We start from the raw sequence: 19566 nt of genomic DNA, 5'->3' as shown, positions 1-19566 counted from the left end.
ATTAGTATTCTTATCTGTTGAATTATCTGAGGTCGTTCCCAGCTCTACATATTGTTATCAGTATGCTTAAATAGCTAAATAGCTTTTGTGGACTGCCTCCCCCAGCCCCACCCCTCCGAAAAATGTATTCACAGGAAAAATGAGAAAGTCTGGTTTGGTTTGACTTTTTCCCATACAGACATTGATAGAAATCCTGCACCACAGTTGTTCCTACTCATCTTGTCATTTTTTTTCACTGCATCTCACATCTCAGCAGAGAGCTTATCTGTACTCTATTTCCAAAATCTTCCATATTATCCTCTTGGTGTCTTTGTAACTCTATTCACTGTATTGAAGTTTGGAATACAGTTTTCTTGAAAGATAACACCCAAAGCCAAATTCTTATAAAAGACTGTCACTTTGGTTTGAAGAGTAGAAATGAGTTGGCAATAAAGATAAGACCCTCCCTTCACGTTAGGACCAAAGAAATCTGAAATCTTTAAGAAGTCCAATTATGAGCTGCATACTTTGCTGACAAGGCTGAAATGGATACATTATGCTCTACAGTAAAGAAAAATCACCCCTTGCAAAAAGCAGGGACAAAAATTGCATTTAATCATCATTTATACAAGAACTTGGAGTCCCAGAATGACTTATCCCTTATTGCTTCAAACATTACATCATTTATTCCCAGCTCAGTTCAATTCCCTTGTGTTGAATGTCTTCCTTTACTGAAATTGATCTTTGTTAATACCAGGCATAATGTGTTCTCCATCTCTTAAAGGAACCCGATGGACTCTTGCCATGACAGGAGATAACTGGAAATCTATAAACTCCGGACACCAATATCCCATCAATACACTAAAATGTCTTTTCTTTAAAAATAACAGCCCTGCATGAATTTGATCACTTTCCCAAATTAGTGTAATTGATGCACCCTGAAGCCTTAATGATTCAGAAAGTGCATACTCGAGGGATATTTAAATAGCTATTTTGTAGGGAGATAAAATATGGGCCAATTCACTGAATACGCATTCCCTGAGTTTAGGTAATGCTCAGAGCTTGGCTGAGGGCTGGCTGATATGTCAGAAAGGCTGCCCTTAAATAACACAGAGGGCAAATGACTTCTTACAAGCATGATCTTGTTCTCTTCAGGGCCCTCAGTGAAAGATGCAAATGACTGCATTTTAGGACATAATTATTATGGTAGGAATTAATCCACTGGCTGTTTCCAAACCAAAATTAACCTCAGTTTTCTATCCTGAAAAACTGGGTTGATAATAATTTCTACTTCCCAGGGTTATTTACTGACGTTGAATCTAAATGAAGTGCCAAAGCATACTCGAGTCTGGAAAACAGCTCTGAGAGTCCCCAGAACTTCTTCCTACAGCACATCCTCTCTTCCTCCAGTGCGGCAGTGCTGCTGATGGAGGCTATTCTGAGAATGCTGAACAAATGAATACATGAACGAGTAACTTCCTCCACCAGCACCTTATAGGCATGCTCCAGCTGCACACCAGCTAGGAGGAATTGGCTGCATTACTTCAAGCTAAAAGATAGCAAGTATACCTCCACTCATCATTTCTAAGCCCTTGGCAGACATAAATAATCAATCACAGCATTCTTCTCAAATGTGGCCTTCAAAATGTTTCTCTACAGAAATATATTTCAGGCAGCCACTACCAGTTGTTGAGAGTTGACACTAGAGATAAAACCCATTTGAAAGCCCCAAGGGTATACGAATTATTGTTAGGGCATAGAGGCTCCTCCTGAATGGATGCTTGAATCATTGATGCATCATAGCTGCCATCCTGTATTGTCAGGATGCCCTTAGCACTGCTTATGTGCACTGTGGGTGGAGAAGGCTGGGAAACCAAGGTCTACGTAAGGGGCAGATTGTGCTGTATACTGAAGGGCCCTGCAGAGGGACTTATTTGGTTTGCCTCTGCCTAGCAGCCCTCGATGCTTCACCCTGCCCAACACACACCATTTTCCTCATCAGGTGAAGCAGCCCATTGTCTTCTACCTGCTATCTCTGACCTTCCTGGTCTTGGTCCAGAAATACTCCAGAAGCTAACTGGGCTAATAACAAGCCCACTCTTGTTCTTCACTTGTGTGCCTGTCACCCCTTCTCTGTGTTGCTCCTGACCTCCTCTCTCCCTAATCTTGCCTGGGTCCTCATTCCTTGCTGCTCAGACTCTTGCCCGAATCCCTAAGCCCCCATTGCCTGCTTGTCTGCTCCCATTTATCTGGCTACTTGCCTGTAGTTCTGGTGACCCCTGGCAAGTGTCAGGCATGTTGTGCTGGATGCCTCTCAAGGTTGTCAGCCTCTACTGGGGAAAGATCCAACATGTACTGCTTGCTTTTTTTGGAGCCAGCTTCTTTGAATCCATTACCTAATTTAGTGTTCCAAACAAAGCCAGAAGGATTGATATAGCATCATTATAATCTATGTGGGGGATGGGAGGGGACTGGAAATTCAGAGACATTAAACAACCCAAGGTCACAGAGCTGGTAAATGCAGAGCTGGGATTCCAGATCTGACTTCAGAATTGGGCACTGTCCATTCACCGCACTGCCTCCAAGGGAAATGATGCATGCATTGCAGGCTTTGTGGAAGGTGTTGCAAAACATAGGGCAGTTTCCTCCTTCCTACTCTCCCCTCCCCACTGCCTCTAGCTCCAGATCTTCTCCCTTCAACACGGCTCTCAGGCTCATGTGACTCATGTGAGGAGAGGAAGAAACAGCAGCTTTCTCTGGGTACAAGAAATCCAATGCAGTGATTTGCAGCATGGGGTCTGACAATTAACTAAACAGGATGCTTTCCAATGAGACAAATCTCACTTGTTTTTATTGCCACATTAAAATGTGACTCTTAAGCAAAATAAGAATATAAATCTTACTGGAGGATGCTGGAGTTTAAAACAATATATACTCAATTCAATACTCAACAGAGAAAAGTCTTTACTGAAGGCCGTAAACCTTTTTTTGCATGTCGGGCAGCGGGGATATGACCATAAAACTGACTCTGGGTTAGTGATTTGGTAAGTGAATAAAATGTTTGTCTAGGTCCCAGCTGGATTCTTGGGGGCAGTCATTAAAGCCCCCATATGCATAGATCTACAGAATGTTGCCCAAGCACAGTGTTTCTCCCTGAGGGTGCTCCTGGTATTTATAGCAGGATAATCTTCATTTGGTGGGGTGGTTGCATTGTACATTGCAGGAAATTTACATCCTGGGAATAGACCCCTCCTTATTCCCAAGAATACTTCAATGTATTTCCCAAAGAGCCTGTGAGGCTGTGCTTTTCTCCCACTTACCGTGGAACCCCAGAACAGGAGTCAGCAAACCAAAGGTGTCTTCACTCCCCCAAGCTCCAGTTGTTTCCTCTGTACACGAACAAGAATGCCATCTGCCTTTCACTTACCTTTGGGTCTTGTGATTGTTCAGAACAAGAGAATAAGAAAAAGAGGGCAGGGGAGAAAGAATAGAGAGGAGGTTAAGGTTCCCAAATAATACTTGTTTATAAAGGGCAGAATCTTGACTCACAAATACAAAATAAACATATCATTATTAATGAGGAAACTGGTAAGATGTTATAAGTAGTTCAAAAGATAATTTTTAAAACATCATATACATAGAACATCAAAAATGCTGAAATAAATACAGATAGATACAAAATTGATCAATTTCTACATAGAAATAATCAAATTCCTTCCCCTGGACACAGTTTGCACTCCTGTGGGCAGGAATCGCTTGCATTAGTACCAGAATTCCATATCTTGACAGAGTTGTACAATAGCTGGTAATAAAAGATGACCCAGAAGGGTGCTCTAGATAGGACGCCCACTAATCAATTTTGCCTGTTTCCAAAGTCTTTCACAATTTTTGCTGACAAGGTGGTTAGGTATGAGGGGTGTCTCTAAGAGGGGACTCTGTGTTCTGCTCTATTCCTAGCTAAGCCAAGGGTATGGCTATGTAGACACCTGAGGATTTGGGGACGGGGCTCGGGGAGGAGGAGCAGGTAGACATCTTACGTGCCAGGCTTCTCTTCAGTTTCCATGGAAGGGGAAAATCCTAACATATATTTTCCAACAGACCATAGCAGGACAGATGTCGGAATGCTATAGAGATGGCTTCAGGGGATCTTTTTACATGTAGAATAAAATACCAGCCCCTTACTATAGCCTGCAAGGCCCTGCCTGATCTGGCTGTGCCTACCTCTGTGGTTTGCTTTCTTTCTCCCTTTCTTCTCTCCACTCTAGCTATGCAATCATCTTTCAGTCCATGAAAGAGGCCGAATTGCTTCCTGTTTTAGAGCCTTTGCACTTCTCTTTCTTCCCCATTGGAAATCCATTCCTCCAGAGTTTTGCATGGCTGCTTCCTTCCCATCATTCTGTTTCAGCCTAAATGTCATACCTGAGAATAGCTTCACCACCTCTGGCTCCCTTCACAATACTCCACGTCTCTCCTTTTCATTGATTCGTTTTCATGTCTATGACCTAGCTCTCTTCTCTAGAACATAATATTCCGATGGCAGGCACTTGTGCATTGCCATGCACAGTGCCCAGGTCTCAGTGGTGTTCGGTATTTTCAGATCACCTGGTCGCTCAGGCAGCTAAGCCAAGGCAGCCTGCTTTTCTCTCTTAAGGCTAAGAGTAGCACAGGTGTGATAGTTGGATCTGGCTTCCTAACTGGGGTAAGAAGCGTAATGGATCTAATATGAATTGTAATTGCTGAGGACCAAAAAGGAATGTGAACATTTTAGGAAATGACAGCTTGGCAGGCATCTCTGTAGCCAGGGTCCTGATGCCACAACACCATATTAGTCCCCAGGGCATAGAGCCTACACCAGGGAAAGTTGGGGAAGGAAATAACCCTGAAGTGACTGAGTTTGCCCTCAATTGGTGAGACTGTGTTTTCCGCAACCATGTGAAATGACTCAAGATAGTTAAAGAAAAAATTTAAAACGTATGTGTTTGAAAACCTAAGTTTTGTGGCCTGCAATTATTTTGCCTGCTACATAAACAATCCTGTAGATTAACCATCAAAATTTTGGTAGGTTATGGGTCTTGCATATTAATGTATACAAAAGGCCAGGGTAAGGGGAAGAGGCGGTTCAAACCTTTGCTTGTGCTAACCTACTCAGATGTTCCCCATCATCTTGAACTGAATTTTCTGTTTTACTATGTTTGTTTGCATTGACAATACAGTGAGGGCCTTGGAAGGAAGTGGGTGGGAGATGGAGAAACAAGGGGGTGTCTCTAATTTTTATCTTCACCACAGGAACTCTGAGGACATCCTTTCACGCTCTCAACACATATTAATCAAATATTTATATGTATCAGGCACTATTCTAGGTGCTTGGGATATAGCACAGAACAAATTAGGTGATTGCTTCTGCCCTGAGAATCTTACAATCTTACAGGGGAAGAGAATAATACATAATAAATATACAATAAACAAGTAAATTACATTGCAGGTTAGAAAAAGAAAAAAAAAAAACAGATCAGGATAAAGAGGACTAGGAATGGGTGGTAAAGGGCCGAGAAGCTTGGGGTGTTAGTGTGTTCAGGAAAGACCTCATTAGAGCTATGAGCTATGATTGAAGGAAGTTGAGGAGCTATTTGGGCATCAGGTGAGGAAACAACACGAGCAAAAGCCTCGTGGGGTAGGGTGGGGCCTGGTTTATTTCAGAACAAAGGGAAAAAGGCCAATGTGCCCAGAACCAGTGAGGGAGAAGAGAGCAGGAGGAGTGGAGTCAGGAAGTTAATAGGAGCTGGATCATGTAGGGTTTTATAGGCTTTTACTCTGAATGAAATTGGAGATATACTAGTTTCCTGTGGCTGCTATAACAAATCACCAAACATTTGGTGGCTTAAAATAATAAAATGTATTCTCTCATAGGACTGAGGGTCAGAAGTCCATAGTCAGGTTCACTGTGCTGAAATAAAGGTGTCAGCAGGGCTGCACTCCTCAGGAGCTCTGGGGAAGAATCTGTTCCCTGCCTCTCCCAGCACCTGAGGCTGCTTCACTTCAATCTCTGCCTCCATGATCATCTGGCTTCTCTTCTTCTATCTGTTGGTTAATTCTCCCTCCGCCTCACTCTTTTAAGGATACATGTGATTGCATTTAGGGCCTATCTAGGTAATCCAGGATCATCTCCCAACCTCAAGATCCTTAATTTAATTGCAGTTAACAAAGAGCTCCCTGCTGTTTTTCCATCCACCACAGGGACCACTGCCGGGTTTTGAGCAAACCTGATCAAATGTACCTTTTAAAAGCATGAAAATTACCCTCAGGTAGTGGAGAAAAATATAGAAGCAGGAAGAACATGATAGCAGGAAAGTTTTCATAATAATCCAGGTGAGACATGACAGTAGCTCAGATCAGTGTGATAGCAGTAGAGATGGTAAGAAAAGTCAGATTCTGAGTATATTTGAAGATAGAACAAGCAGCATCTACTAAAAGATTAGATATGGAATATGAGAGAAAGACAGGAGTTAAGGGTGACTCGAAAGTTTTGGGTTTGAATAGCTAAAATAAATAAATAAATAAATAAAGTTGCCATCAACAGAGAAAAACAGGGTTTCTGGTGGAGCAGATTCAAAGGAGAAGATTGAGAGTTTGGGACAAATTCGAGGTGCCAGTCTGCTGGTTTGACATTGCCACAGTCTGAATGTTGGCATCTCCCCCAAGTTGCATTGGAAACGAGCATCCAATGTCATCTTGGTGTCAAATGAATGCTGATAGGTCAAGGAAAGTGAGGATTGTGGATTATCTTTGAATTTAACCGAATGGGGGTTACTGGTGATTTTGGCAAGGAGAAAATGATGTTAGAAGAGTTAGGAGAGATGGGAGGAGAGGAATTGAAGGCAGGTTGTATAAGAAGCGGGGCCTTTTAGAAAGTGATTCAATCATGAGGGCTCTGGGCGGGGCGCGGTGGCTCACGCCTGTAATCCCAGCACTTTGGGAGGCTGAGGCAGTCAGATCACTTGAGGTCAAGAGTTCCAGATCAGTCTGGCCAACATGGTGAAAACCCGTTTCTACTAAAAATACAACAACAACCACAACAAAAATTAGCTGGGTGTGGTGGCACGCGCCTGTAGTCCTAGTTACTTTGGAGGCTGAGGCAGGAGACTCGCTTGAACCCGGGAGGCTGCAATGAGCTGAGATCGTGCCACTGCACTCCAGCCTGGGTGACAGAGTGAAGCATCGTATAAAAAATAAAAATCATGGGGGCTCTGCCCTTATGAATGGAGTTATTGCCCCTATAAAAGAGGCCCAAGGGAGATTGTTTTCCCCTTCTGCCATGGGATAAGGCAGCAAGAGGCACCTCTGTGAAGCAGAGTTAGCTTTCACCAGATACGAATCAGCTGGTGCCTTAATCTTAGACTTCCCAGCCTCAAGAACAATGAGAAATGAATTTCTATTATTTATAAGCTACCAGTCTATGGTATTTTGTCATAGCAGCAGGAATGAACTAAGGCAGACATCCAAGTGGAGATGTCAAGTAGGCAGTGGCATATACTAGTCTAGAGTTCCAGACTAAGGTCTGGGTTGGAGAAATACAGATGGTATTTAAAGCCAAGAGACACGATGAGATCATTAAGGAAATGAAATCAGACAGAGAAGAGAAGAGATTCAATGACTGAGCCCCAGGGTAGTCCAACACTGAAAAGTTGGGAAAAAGAATGACTCAGATGAGACTGAGAAGTATTCATGGAGAAACGAGGAAGGCCAGGAGGGTATGGGGTTCTGGAAGCCTAGATAGAACAAACAGAACAAACAAATAGAAAAGAGAGTGTAGCCAGGAGGAGAAGAGGCTGAATTGTGTCAAATGATGCTGATAGGGCAAGGAAAGTGAGGAACGTGGATTACCTTTTGATTTAACCAAATGGAAGTTATGGGTGATTTTAACAAGAAGACTTTGATGTTAGAAGAGTTTAGGAGAGATGGTAGGAGAGGAACTGATGGAAACTAGTGCCTTCATCTCTTCCAAGGAGTTTTGTTGCAAAGAGGAGCAAAGAAATGGGATGTAGTAAGTGGGGAAAAGTGGAGTTAAGAACAAGGCTTTTTTTCCCACTTTTGTTTAGATGGGAGAAATAACTGTATGCGTGTATCTCCCAAGTAAGGAATGACTCAGAATAGAGAGAAAATTGATGATGTAGCAGAGAGAAAGATAAATTGCTGGAAGAATGTCCTTGAAAAGACAAAAGAAAATGGATGTTTATCTAAGTAATATACACAGAGGCAGAATCTGTGGTGCAGATGCTGGTGGGGGATAGATGTGGTTGTGAGAATCTGTGGAAAGTCTCTGCTTCCATTTTTCCAGAGGATTAGAAACAAGATTATCTGTTAGAGCAAGAATAGTGAAGGAGGCATTGGTAGTCTGAGAGTCATCTAGGAGAATAGCAGAGTGTGCAAGGGTAGGGAAACCCAATATTACAGTGAATGCTTCAATTGCATCTTTGTTGAATGTTATGGAAGGAGAAGCCTAGGGAAGGCATGGTTTTAGTTCATTAGACTCGCAGGGGCTTTTAGGAGCCTCTTTGCATGAATGAAGAGCTGATGAAAAACATGATGAGGCAGAGCTCGAGGCTTGAATGGTGTCTTGAGCCTTTTGAACAAAGGGCTGCTCCAATCTCAGAAGTGGCTGTGTGTGTGTGTGTGTGTGTGTGTGTGTGTGTGTGTGTGTGTGTGTGGTGGGGATGCCGAACAAAGAAGCAGCCCTAAAAAGAAATGAGGCAGCAGTGGCCTTTTTAGGCAGATTATTTAGGGTAAATTATCTGCTATATTACTTGATAGAAAAGACAATGACCTGAAAGGCCCATGTGAACATCTGGGGATTCAAAAGGCTGTGGCTATTTAGGGGCCAGGACAAATATTCAGAGCCATCATCTCCCTGGTGGAAGGGAGCAAGAGGAGACCTCAGAGAAACCATGATAATCGCTGTGAGTGGACGGGTTTGGGACTGCCCCAAAGCTGAGCTCATGAACCTTCTGATCAAATGGCGCAGGAAGGGATTTGTCTATTCCCCAGACTTCATCCTGCAACTTGCTCTTGAGAGAACAGAGGATGTAATCAGCCACCAGCAGTGCTCTGCCAGGTGCCCTGGCCCCACGCAAGTTGGCTGGACCTATTTGGGAGTTTGTCTAATTCTTCCCGGCACCAGGAGGAAATGGGAGAGCCTGAAGAATGTGGATTAAGCACTCCCAGCTGCTGACATGCTGCTGACTGTGGCAGATAAGGAAGGATGAGCGGCATGTGCTGAATGCAAGCTCCAATATTACTTGACTACATTCAGATGGCTGGTGTTCAGGGTACTTGAAGTTATTCAGATCCATCCGCCCGGTTTAGGAAGCCTGATGTGTGTTTGCAGACATGTGTGAGGAGTCAAGGGTGCAGCAGAGCCAGTATGTGATGGCTCATACTTGCTTAGCTCACACATTGCCACGCTGGTTCCAAGCACACGGTCCCTGAACACACTCCTTCCTCCTCTTCATAACTGTTACAGTGAAAGGGGCCTGCCTGTGTGTTAGTAATCCAGGCAACTCTCTGACCATCCAAAAGGTAAGTTTCCAAGCCATTAACTCCTATACCTCCCAAGTAAAGAAACTATAGAATATGAGCAGGCAAACTGGAAATTAGAACAAAGACTGTTGGCAATTTGATGTATTAGGGCCTACTGAGTAGGGAGAGGATGCATTACACTGGGAGTCACGTGACTAGTCGTATGCCCTCAGGAGGCCATGTTACTTCTCTGAGCTTCAGTGTCCTTATTTGTAAAATGAAAGAATTAGACTAGACCAAATCAGTGTCTGCGTGCCTGCTTTCCTTCCTCCCTCCCTCCCTCCCTGTCTTCACATGGAGCCCTTTCCTCAAATGAAAAAAATAAAACTTCACTAGCCCTACGCCTTTTCTTGTAACTTGTTTCAAGCTTTTTAGTGTGAAATATCATTCCCATAATAGTTTATGGGTCATACGTGGTATAGTCCAGGAGCTGGAAAACTTATCCTGTAAAGGGCCAGAGTAAATATTTTAGGCTTTGTGGGTCACTCAGTTAAGTGAGAAAGCAGTGATAGGTAATAAGTAAACCAATGGGTGTGACTGTGTTCCAATAAAACTTTATAAATACAGGTGGCAGCCCAGATTTGGTCCATGGGTTATAGTTTGCCAATCCCTGTGATGATTCCATTAGCCATTTCCTCAATTCTTGAAGCCTGTGTGAGAACTCCATGGTTAAACTGAATGAGGGAGGAGCTGAGATGAGCTAGATCACTCATTGTACTGCCCTTGACCTGATAGCATTTCTCTCACATCCCGGTCTGAAAATAGAAGTTCACAAATAGAGGGGACTTCAAAAAGTTCATGAAAAAATTGAGTTAAAACATAAAGATAAAAAATATAAACTGCATTTCTCAGCATACGCTCCATCAAGGTCAAGACATTTCTGTAAGAGATGATATCAGCCATTTAGTCCATCCCTAAAGAACAGAGGATCCTGGAAATTTAACCATGTCAATACAGTCTTCTTCTTCTTCTTTTTTTTTTTTACAGTATTAACTGAGGGAAAATTGATGCCTTTTAAAGATTTTTTTTTTTTTTTTTAAGATTAGGAAACAAAAAGAAGCGAGAAGGAACCAAATCTGGATTGTAATGTGGATGCCTAATGTTTTCCCATGGAAACACAAAATTGCCTGTCTGATGAGGGGAATGAGCAGGAGCATTGTCGTGCTGAAGGACTCTGATGAAGCTTTTGCAGGTGTTTTTTCTTTCTGTCTTTTTTTTTTCTTTGCTAAAGCTTTTGCTTTCTCAAAACACTCTTATGCTAAGCAGATGTTATTATTCTTTGGGCGTCCAGAAAAATCAACAAGCAAAATGCCATGACCATTCCACAAAACTTTGCCATAACTTTTGCTTTTGACCAGTCCACCTTTACTCTGACTGGACCCCTTCCCTCTCTGTGTAGCCATCGCTTTGATTGTGCTTTGTCTTCAGGATCATACTGGTAAGGCCGTGTTTCATCTCCTGTTACAATTCTTTGAAGAAATGCTCCAGAATATTGGTCCTACTTACTTAAAAATTCCATTCAAAGCTCTGCTCTTATCTGCAGTTGATCTGGGGTGCAATGGTTCTGGCACTTGTTGAGTGAAAAGTTTTCTCAACTTCAGTTTTTCAGTCAAAATTGTGAAAACTGAACCAATTGAGATGTTTACGGGGTTGCCTATTGTTTCTGCTGTTCATCATGCCCTCTTCAATTAGGGCATAAACAAGATTATTTTTTCCTCTCAAATTGATGTGGATGGTCTGCTGCTATGAGCTTCATTGTCAACATTGCCTCATTCCTTCTTAAAATGAGGTATCCATTTGTAAACTGCTGATTTTCCTGGGCATTGTCCCTATAAACTTTTCACAAAGCATCAATGATTTCACCATTCTTCCACCTAAGCTTCAGTATAAATCTGATGTTTGTTCTTGCTTTAAATTTAGCAGAATTAATGTTGCTCTGATAGAGGCTTTTTTTTTTTTTTTTTGACAGAGTCTTGCTCTGTCTGAAGTGCAGTGGCACAATCTCAGTTCACTGTAACCTCCACCTCCCGGGTTCAAGCATTCTTGTGCCTCAGTCTTCTGAGTAGCTGGAATTCTGGGTGCCTGTCACAATGCCCAGCTAACTTTTTTGTATTTTCAGTAGAGATGGGGTTTCACCATGTTGGCCAGCCCGGTCTCAAACTCCTGACCTCAAGTAATTTGCCTGCCTCAGCCTCCCGAAGTGATAGGGGCTCTTTTTAAGTGGATGTCTTATCCTTTCTGGCACCTCAAAGTATATCCTGTTAAGACATGTTATAACAAGTTATTACACATTTATTTTGGTGCAAAAAATATTGAAATCCATGCACAGTTTTTCCATAATTCACATTTCCATGAACTTTTTGAAGACCCCTTGTATATGCTCCAAGCGAATGATCTTTACTAAGAAATAAATTGCTCCATATTCATGAAGGGAAAAGAGACCAAGAACACAAACTGTTGTTGACCCGACTGATAAGCCAACTGGCTACCACTCTGCACTATCCCATAAGGCTAATGACAAGTCCCGAGCTGGATCCTTAAATCAATAGGATCCTGCCACTTTCTTCCACCAGAGCAGAGTCCCCAAAGGTAGTCCACACAATGTCCCTCTCCACTTGTCCCTCTGCATTTGTTGCATGAGTAGTTTCCAAAAGTCCCAATGTCAGGTTATTAATTGTATAACAATCTGCCTATGTGAGGATAGATTCTCTAAGTTTATAATGATTTAGATTCTCTAAGTCTATATTAAAACCCTCATATGTACAACATTTTACAGTTGTAGAGAATAGTTCCTGAGCTATTTTTCTGGTCCTCTCTTTCTGAGTACCATACTTCCCCACCTCTAGCCATCATATTCTAAATAATAGGAGCCCAAAGGGTGCTCAAAGGCCCCTTTGCTGCCTCAGGATCTTTGTACATGCTGTTTCCTGTATAAGAATCTTTCTTCCCCCAGCTGTATCCCTGATTAATGCCTACTTATCTTTCAAGTCTCAATTTATATATGATTTCCTAAAAAAAAAAAAACCTTCCTTGGCTCTGTAATCTAAATTAGTCCTCTCTGTTATTCTTAGTATCTTATTTTCCTCCTTTATCACACTTATCATAAGTATTATCATATATTTTGTTGTCTTCAGTTTAACGTCTGCTTCTCTACAACATTTTAGGGGAGAAGATGGAGACCTTATCTATTTTGTTCAACATTGTATCCCCAGCAACTAACACCATGCAGTGAGTTGGAAATTAATTCACGTTTTTTAAATAAATGACCCATCACTTACTGCTGTTGATTTAAAAATGGCTGACATCTTTCCAGGGCTGGAGTCAGAGCCCACACTCCGCCCTGCAACCTGGCCTCAGGTTCTTCCTAACCACACACAGGACTGCTCACAGTTTCCATAGACTCTGGGCACTCACTCCCATGGGCATTAAGAAGGGGAAAAAGGAAGTGGAGGGAAGGAGTGAGAAGAAAAGTCAGCAGAGTAGATGTCTTCGTTTCCAAAATGTTAAAGGAAATATTTAGAACTCCCAGCCAGTCTGGGCTTGTACTGAGTCCTGAAGGACTCATGAAAATTTCTTCTCCCTTGAGGAAAACTACCTATTTACTGACACTTTTCAAACTTATGGTCATCCTGCTGCTGTCCCCACTACTTCTGTCCCTAACATACCCAGTTCCCTGGTCTGTGCCTAACATATGGGCAAGTAAATTTCTTCCCTGAGAATGGCCAATGGAAACTAAAAGAGTTCATTTCTCACACATAAATTCAGTGACCATGATTTATGAATCATGATTTATGGTCTATAAATAAAGAAGATTCAAACAAATGTGAAGGCAGAGTTAGAGAGGACAGCTAGAGAGAGAGCCCTGAGGCATTCTAGTTCCTGGTTACAGTTCTTTCCTGAAGTCTCCCTGCAAACTTGCCCTCACGTGCTTTGAGAAACCCACCTTTTTGATGAGGCAAGTGACCTACAGTAAAACAAATTCTAAGTAAACTTAATGATTTATAACAAATTGTCCTATTTAATCCTTACAATAACACAGTGGGGGTGGTATTACTATCCCCATTTTACAGATGCTTTTTGGTTACATGAAAATTAGTCCTAGATTAATTGTTAGGGAGACTTAAGTTCTAGTCTCAATTCTACAGTGACGGCTACATCTAAAGCAGATTAACTTCCTTCGGCCTCGGCCTTTCTCAAAAAGCAACTTAGACTTGCAGAAAGATTCACACAAGTGGTTAAACAAGAACCTATTTGTAATTTATGAAATCAATGGCCATGACCTGGAAGACTTCACATGGGCAGAGCTGTCAACAGCATGGTCTGTGTCTCCTTATTCCTAAGTGCATGAATTAGATTTTATAGCATGTAAGATGCCTTCAAGATCTAAAATTCAACAGGTTATTTTCTGGCCCTAGCTAGCAAGAGGTTCATTCTCAATCATGAAAGGACTGAAAATGGCTAATAAATTTGGGGAAACATTTGGACAACACAGTTATGGAACCACTTGAATCTATAATAATTCTTTTTGGCTCTAAAAACCTTTGGAATTTTTCCCTTTTATTATGACTACATGGATCATTACTTGGCAAAGAAATTTCCCCTAATATTGATCTATGACATAAAGAATTATATCTCAGGATAAAAGAATATAAAAATAAAGCCTATTAACCTATTGACAATAAAAGTAGGGGCTGAATTTTCATGAAAATGAACCAACAAAAGCTTCTATGGAAACTGGATGAGCTGAGAAAATGCAAGCTTAATTGATTTACCCTGAGTTAGTGGGTTTCAAGCAAATGTTCCCCAGTTCTGAGCTTCCAGTGTTTTCTTGACATTGTTTAATGTCAAGAATTGATCACTAAATTCTTAGTCGATTGTCAGCCCACTCAGAGCTGTAACTTTGATTGTCATCTTTACCAGAGTGTCCCAGCACCCCATCTGTACACTTATCAGTATTTCTTGGATGAATGACATTTCAGAAAACCAAGATCCTGTAACCCCACAGCATAATGGGGAAACACCTAAACAGAGCCTACTAGTGTTGGACCTCACTGAGTTCCCAAACTGAAAAACCCATTAAGATAGACTCCGAGGATGATGGTCTGCCAATTACATTGACATGTATTTTCCAAAAGTGGCATAAAATTTGGATCAGATGAAATTCAGGGACAACCTGTATTTTTCAAACATCTGTGATTCAGAAAAATCAGGTCTATTCCTACAATAGTACCTGGCACATATGTAGTTTTCAAAGAATGGTTTTTAAATGAATAAATTAACTTTACATATGTGTATAAGTATCAAAGCTTTTAAGTATATATGCATACTGTGTTCAGATTTTATTACATATAAAAGGAATTTTTTTTTTTTTTGCATTATCCTTCAATCTTACTTCATCTCAGTTTGAACATATACATGTGACTCAGCCAATCCAAAGTACATTCTACCATATTGGCTTTAGACGCTCATCTTCTAACTCATTCATGACCTCATTAACTGAAGCTTGACTGAGACCTGAGAAAACTCAATTAACTGTATCACATAAGAAGAGCACTTTGCCTGCCCAAGGCATCTAAACCTTATTTTTTTCCTTTGCCACATAGATAGGTAGATAGACAGACAGGCAGGCAGATGGATAATAGATATTTAAGTTTTAGTTGCCTTTTTAGAGCACGATACAAATCCTGAATTTCCCTTTGTTCCTGCTCAAGCAGCATATAATATGGTGTCATCCTCTACCTGTAACAGGGCTATTCATTTCATTGAGTTGCCAGGTCCTTGGCCTTCATTAGCCCTCCACTGCCTTTCATTTGATTTGCATCTCAGGCTCCCCATATAGGTAATTATTCTGATTTTGAAAATTTCCAGAGGTTATAGCAAAGAAACTGAGCCAGGAAGAAAGACATACCCAGAAATGATACAAGTATTGCTGGCTCCCCTCACCCCTGCCCCATGATTCACCCCCTAGAGAAAGGATGGGCTGCAGGGGACCATGGAGCTTGGGGCCCTGAGCCTTCCTCTGTACTGCTTTTTCTTCAACAAATGGGCACCCATAGTTAATGTCACAGACATCTTGACAAATGAAAATCAGAACCTTTGCCTGAAACCACCAAAGCCTTTTAAAAAGGCAGCAGCTCCTCTCATACCCTGCTCCCCCTTAACCACTACACAACTACAACAGCAACCTGCCCCTCCCTTCTTGCCTCAGGGCCTTTGCACATTCTGCTTATTGGGCCTAGATCTCCGTTCCTCTAGCTCTTTCTAGATTACTTCCTACTTATTGTCTCAATTTCCATGTCGTTTCCTAAGAAACACCTCCCTTGGCCCTCTAATCCAAATTAGTCATTTCATATTCTCTTAATATCCTGTTCTTCTCCATTGCACATATCATATATCTTAAGTGTTGTTATATTTTTATTTAATATATTTTTGTTCAATATCTGTCTTCCTCAGAAGAATTTAGGGGAGAAGATGGGGACCATATTTATTTTGTTCAACACTGTATCCTCAGCATCTAGCACTGTGCAGTGAGTTGGAACTTAACTCACATTTGTTGAATGAATGGCCCATCATTTGCTGCTGTTGATAGAAGAAAAGGCTGACATCTTTCCAGGGCTGGATCCAGAGCACTCTCTCCACCCTGCAACCTGAACTCAGGTTCTTCCTAACCACATGTGGGATATAAGGCTGCTTGCAGGCTATAAGAGACACACACTCTGGGCACTCCCATGGGCATTAGATGGGAAAACAAGAGGTGGGAGTCAGGAGTGGGGAGAAAAGACAGCAGGGTAGGATGCCCCAGTTTCCTAAGTGTTAAATGATATCTTTAGAATCCCAGCCCACCTGGATATGTACTGTCTTTCACAGCATGGTGGTTTTTCTCTCCCTGAAGGAGAACTGCTATATCAGTCCGTTTTTATACTGCTATAAAGAAATACCTGAGACTGGGTAATTTATAAAGGAAAGAGGTTTAATCGATTCACAGTTCTGTGTGGCTGAGGAGGCCTCAGGAAATGTACAATCATGGCAGATGGGGAAGCAGGCAGCTTTCTCAAGGTGGCAGGAGAGCGAAGTAGGAGCACAGGAAAAAAACTGGCACATTTAAAACCATCAGATCTCATGAGAACTCCCTCACTATCACAAGAACAGCAAAGGGGAAACCGCTTCCATGATCCAATCACCTCCCACTAGGTCTTTCTCTCTCAACACCTGGGGATTACAATTCAAGATGAGATGTGGGTGGGGACGCAAAGGCTAACCACATCAGAGACCTACCTACTTACTGATGCTTTCGAAACGAGGTCTGCTCCGGTACTGAGCCCGGCCTCTCAAGCTTTGGCTTGAGTTTATGCTTTATGGATGCTCCCTCAGGCAGGCAGCACTCAGATACTTGCTCAAATCAGGAGTGCTCAGTTTTACAGTCAATAAGGCCCTCTCATTGTATTGGTTTCCTTCACTGCTATCACAAATTGCCACAAATTTAGCAGCTTAAGTAACATAAATTTAGTATCTTGTAGTCCTGGAGGTCAGAAGTCTGAAATGGGCGACACTGGGCTAAAATCAAGATGTTGGCAGAGCTGTGTTCTTTTCTGAAAGTTTTAGGGGAAAATCCCTCTCCTTGCATTTCCAGTTTCTAGAGGCTGCTTGCATTCCTCGGTGCATGCCCCTTCCTCCATCTTCAAAGCCAACTGTGCTGCATCTTCGACCATTCTCCTGTAGTGCATCTCTGCCTCACCCTCTTCTTCTCTTTCTCCCTTCGACTTTTAAGGACTCCTGTGATTATATTGGGCCCACTCAGATAGTCCAGGATCATTTCATCTCAAGGCCCTTAAATTAATCACACCTATAAAGTGCCTTTTGCAATGTGAACTATTCACAGGGATTAGGACATGGGCATCTTTGGGGGCCATTATTCCCCCTAGCACACTGGTGAGTTATTCCTAGGACAAGTCTCAAAATACAGGTGAGGAGGTCTCAGTTCCACCCCGGCCAGTTCCTCCGAGGAGTCAAGGAATATAATGAGAAAAATGTAAGGATTGGAATATTCATTCATCAAAAAAAAGCAGTGGCAGAAGCCTCAAACCAATGAGCGTCATTCTTCAACATATCAGCCACCACAGTCAATAAAAGTCAGCTGTAAAAACTTTCCAGACCCTAAGAAAACTATGCAAAATTACAGACTGGGGTGATGTGAAGTTTCTGATATTTGCTAATAATGAATTTGGGGTGTTCAGAGATAAATTTCAAAGTCATTTGTGCCAGGAATTATTTCAGCTACAAATAATAGAATAACCACAAAAGAGTGGCTTAAGCAATAAAGGCATTTAACTATTTCCCCTGTAACAAAAGGCTTAGAAGTAGGTGGTTCCAATATGGGGGCAGCAGCTCAGGGGCAGAAGAGACCCAGGCTCTCTCTACCTTTCTGGTCTGCCTTTCCCAGTAGGTCAGTGACGTCTCCCCTCATGGTGGCAAGATGGCTGCACATTCACCAGAATCACATCCTCACAAAACATCTTCCCAAGCACCAAAGAAGAGGATGGGGAGGAGGACCCTTTCTCTTCCTGTTGCTCTGATATGGTTTGGCTGTGTCCCCACCCAAATCTCATCTTGAATTCCCATGTGTTGTGGGAGGGACCTGGTGGGAGGTAATTGAATCATGGGGGTAGGTCTTCCTCATGCTGTTCTCGTGATAGTGAATAAGTCTCATGAGATCTGATGCTTTTATAAGGGAGAGTTTCCGTGCACAAGCTCTCTCTCTTTGCCTGCTGCCATCCATGTAAGATGTGACTTGCTCCTCTTTGCCTTCACCATGATTGTGAGGCCTCCCCAGCCACATGGAACTGTGAGTCCATTAAACCTCTTTTTCCTTATAAATTACCCAGTCTCAGGTATGTCCTTATCAGCAGCATGAAAATGAACTAATACATGCTCCCTCTTTTATCAGAAAGGAACATTTTCCTGGAGTAGCCAGCTGACCTCACCCCAGATCTCAGTGGCCAGTCAGGCCACATGTCTACCCTGGCAAAGGGAACCAGGATTCCATGATTGGCTTAGATGCTGCAACCTGGACTCAGATTCTTCCTAACCACAGGAATCATCCTCTGGGGCTGGGTACATTGACACTACAAGCAGAATCGAAGTTCTGTTAAAAGAGAAGTAGGGGCAATATTTATTGAGTAGCAGGCAACTAGCAGTGTCTGTCACAGAAACATGATTTGCTTTTCATTTTTAAATGTGCGAATGCATAAACAGGTGGATCTCCATTCAGAATAAGGCACACTTTATGCTCAAATCTGAAATGTTTATCTCATCAACTGAACCACACCACTTTGGGCCTCTATATACAGATACCTTAAGTTTATCTAATTTTATGTAAAAAAGACAAAGGCACTAAACTAGTATTCATGGACAGATTCCCATATGATACACTTTATCTATCCATTAGAAATTATTTATTGAGTAGCTACAGTGACCTTGGCACAGTGGCTAAGCACTAGGACAAAGACATTGTTTCTCTCCTTGAGTAATTAATTATAATATGGATGGTTATGTGTTATTGCAGGGACAAGAACAAAAAACAAGGAAATGTCTCTAGGGATAGAAGGGTAACCTAGCCTTATCTTGGAATCAGGGAGGGTTTTCAGAGGATTTGAGGCTAAAAGAGAGACCCAAAGAACAAATGGAATTAGCCAGATGATGGGTGGGAAGAGGATGAGGAGATGCTCCAGGCAAAGAAACCAGCTGTGCAAAGGCTTGGCAGTAAGACAGTTCAGGCAAATTTTGAAAATAAGTGTAATGCAGTAAAAAGGAGCAGAGTGTGATTGGTCGTGTGAGAGGACAGATAGGCTGGGGGTCAGATCATGAATTTAGACTCTATCTCAAAAACAATGGACAATGGAGAGTAACACAATAAGAATTGCATGGTAGAAATCGGGGCCAGTGTAGACTGTTTTATTGGCTGCTACACCATCCTACAAGTCCGCAAGAAGCCGCGTCTGTCAGGCACTTGGGCTG

The sequence above is a fragment of the Rhinopithecus roxellana genome, chromosome 5 (genome assembly GCF_007565055.1).
Source record: "Rhinopithecus roxellana isolate Shanxi Qingling chromosome 5, ASM756505v1, whole genome shotgun sequence".
NCBI lineage: Eukaryota > Metazoa > Chordata > Mammalia > Primates > Cercopithecidae > Rhinopithecus > Rhinopithecus roxellana.
This window is presented reverse-complemented; position numbering follows the sequence as displayed.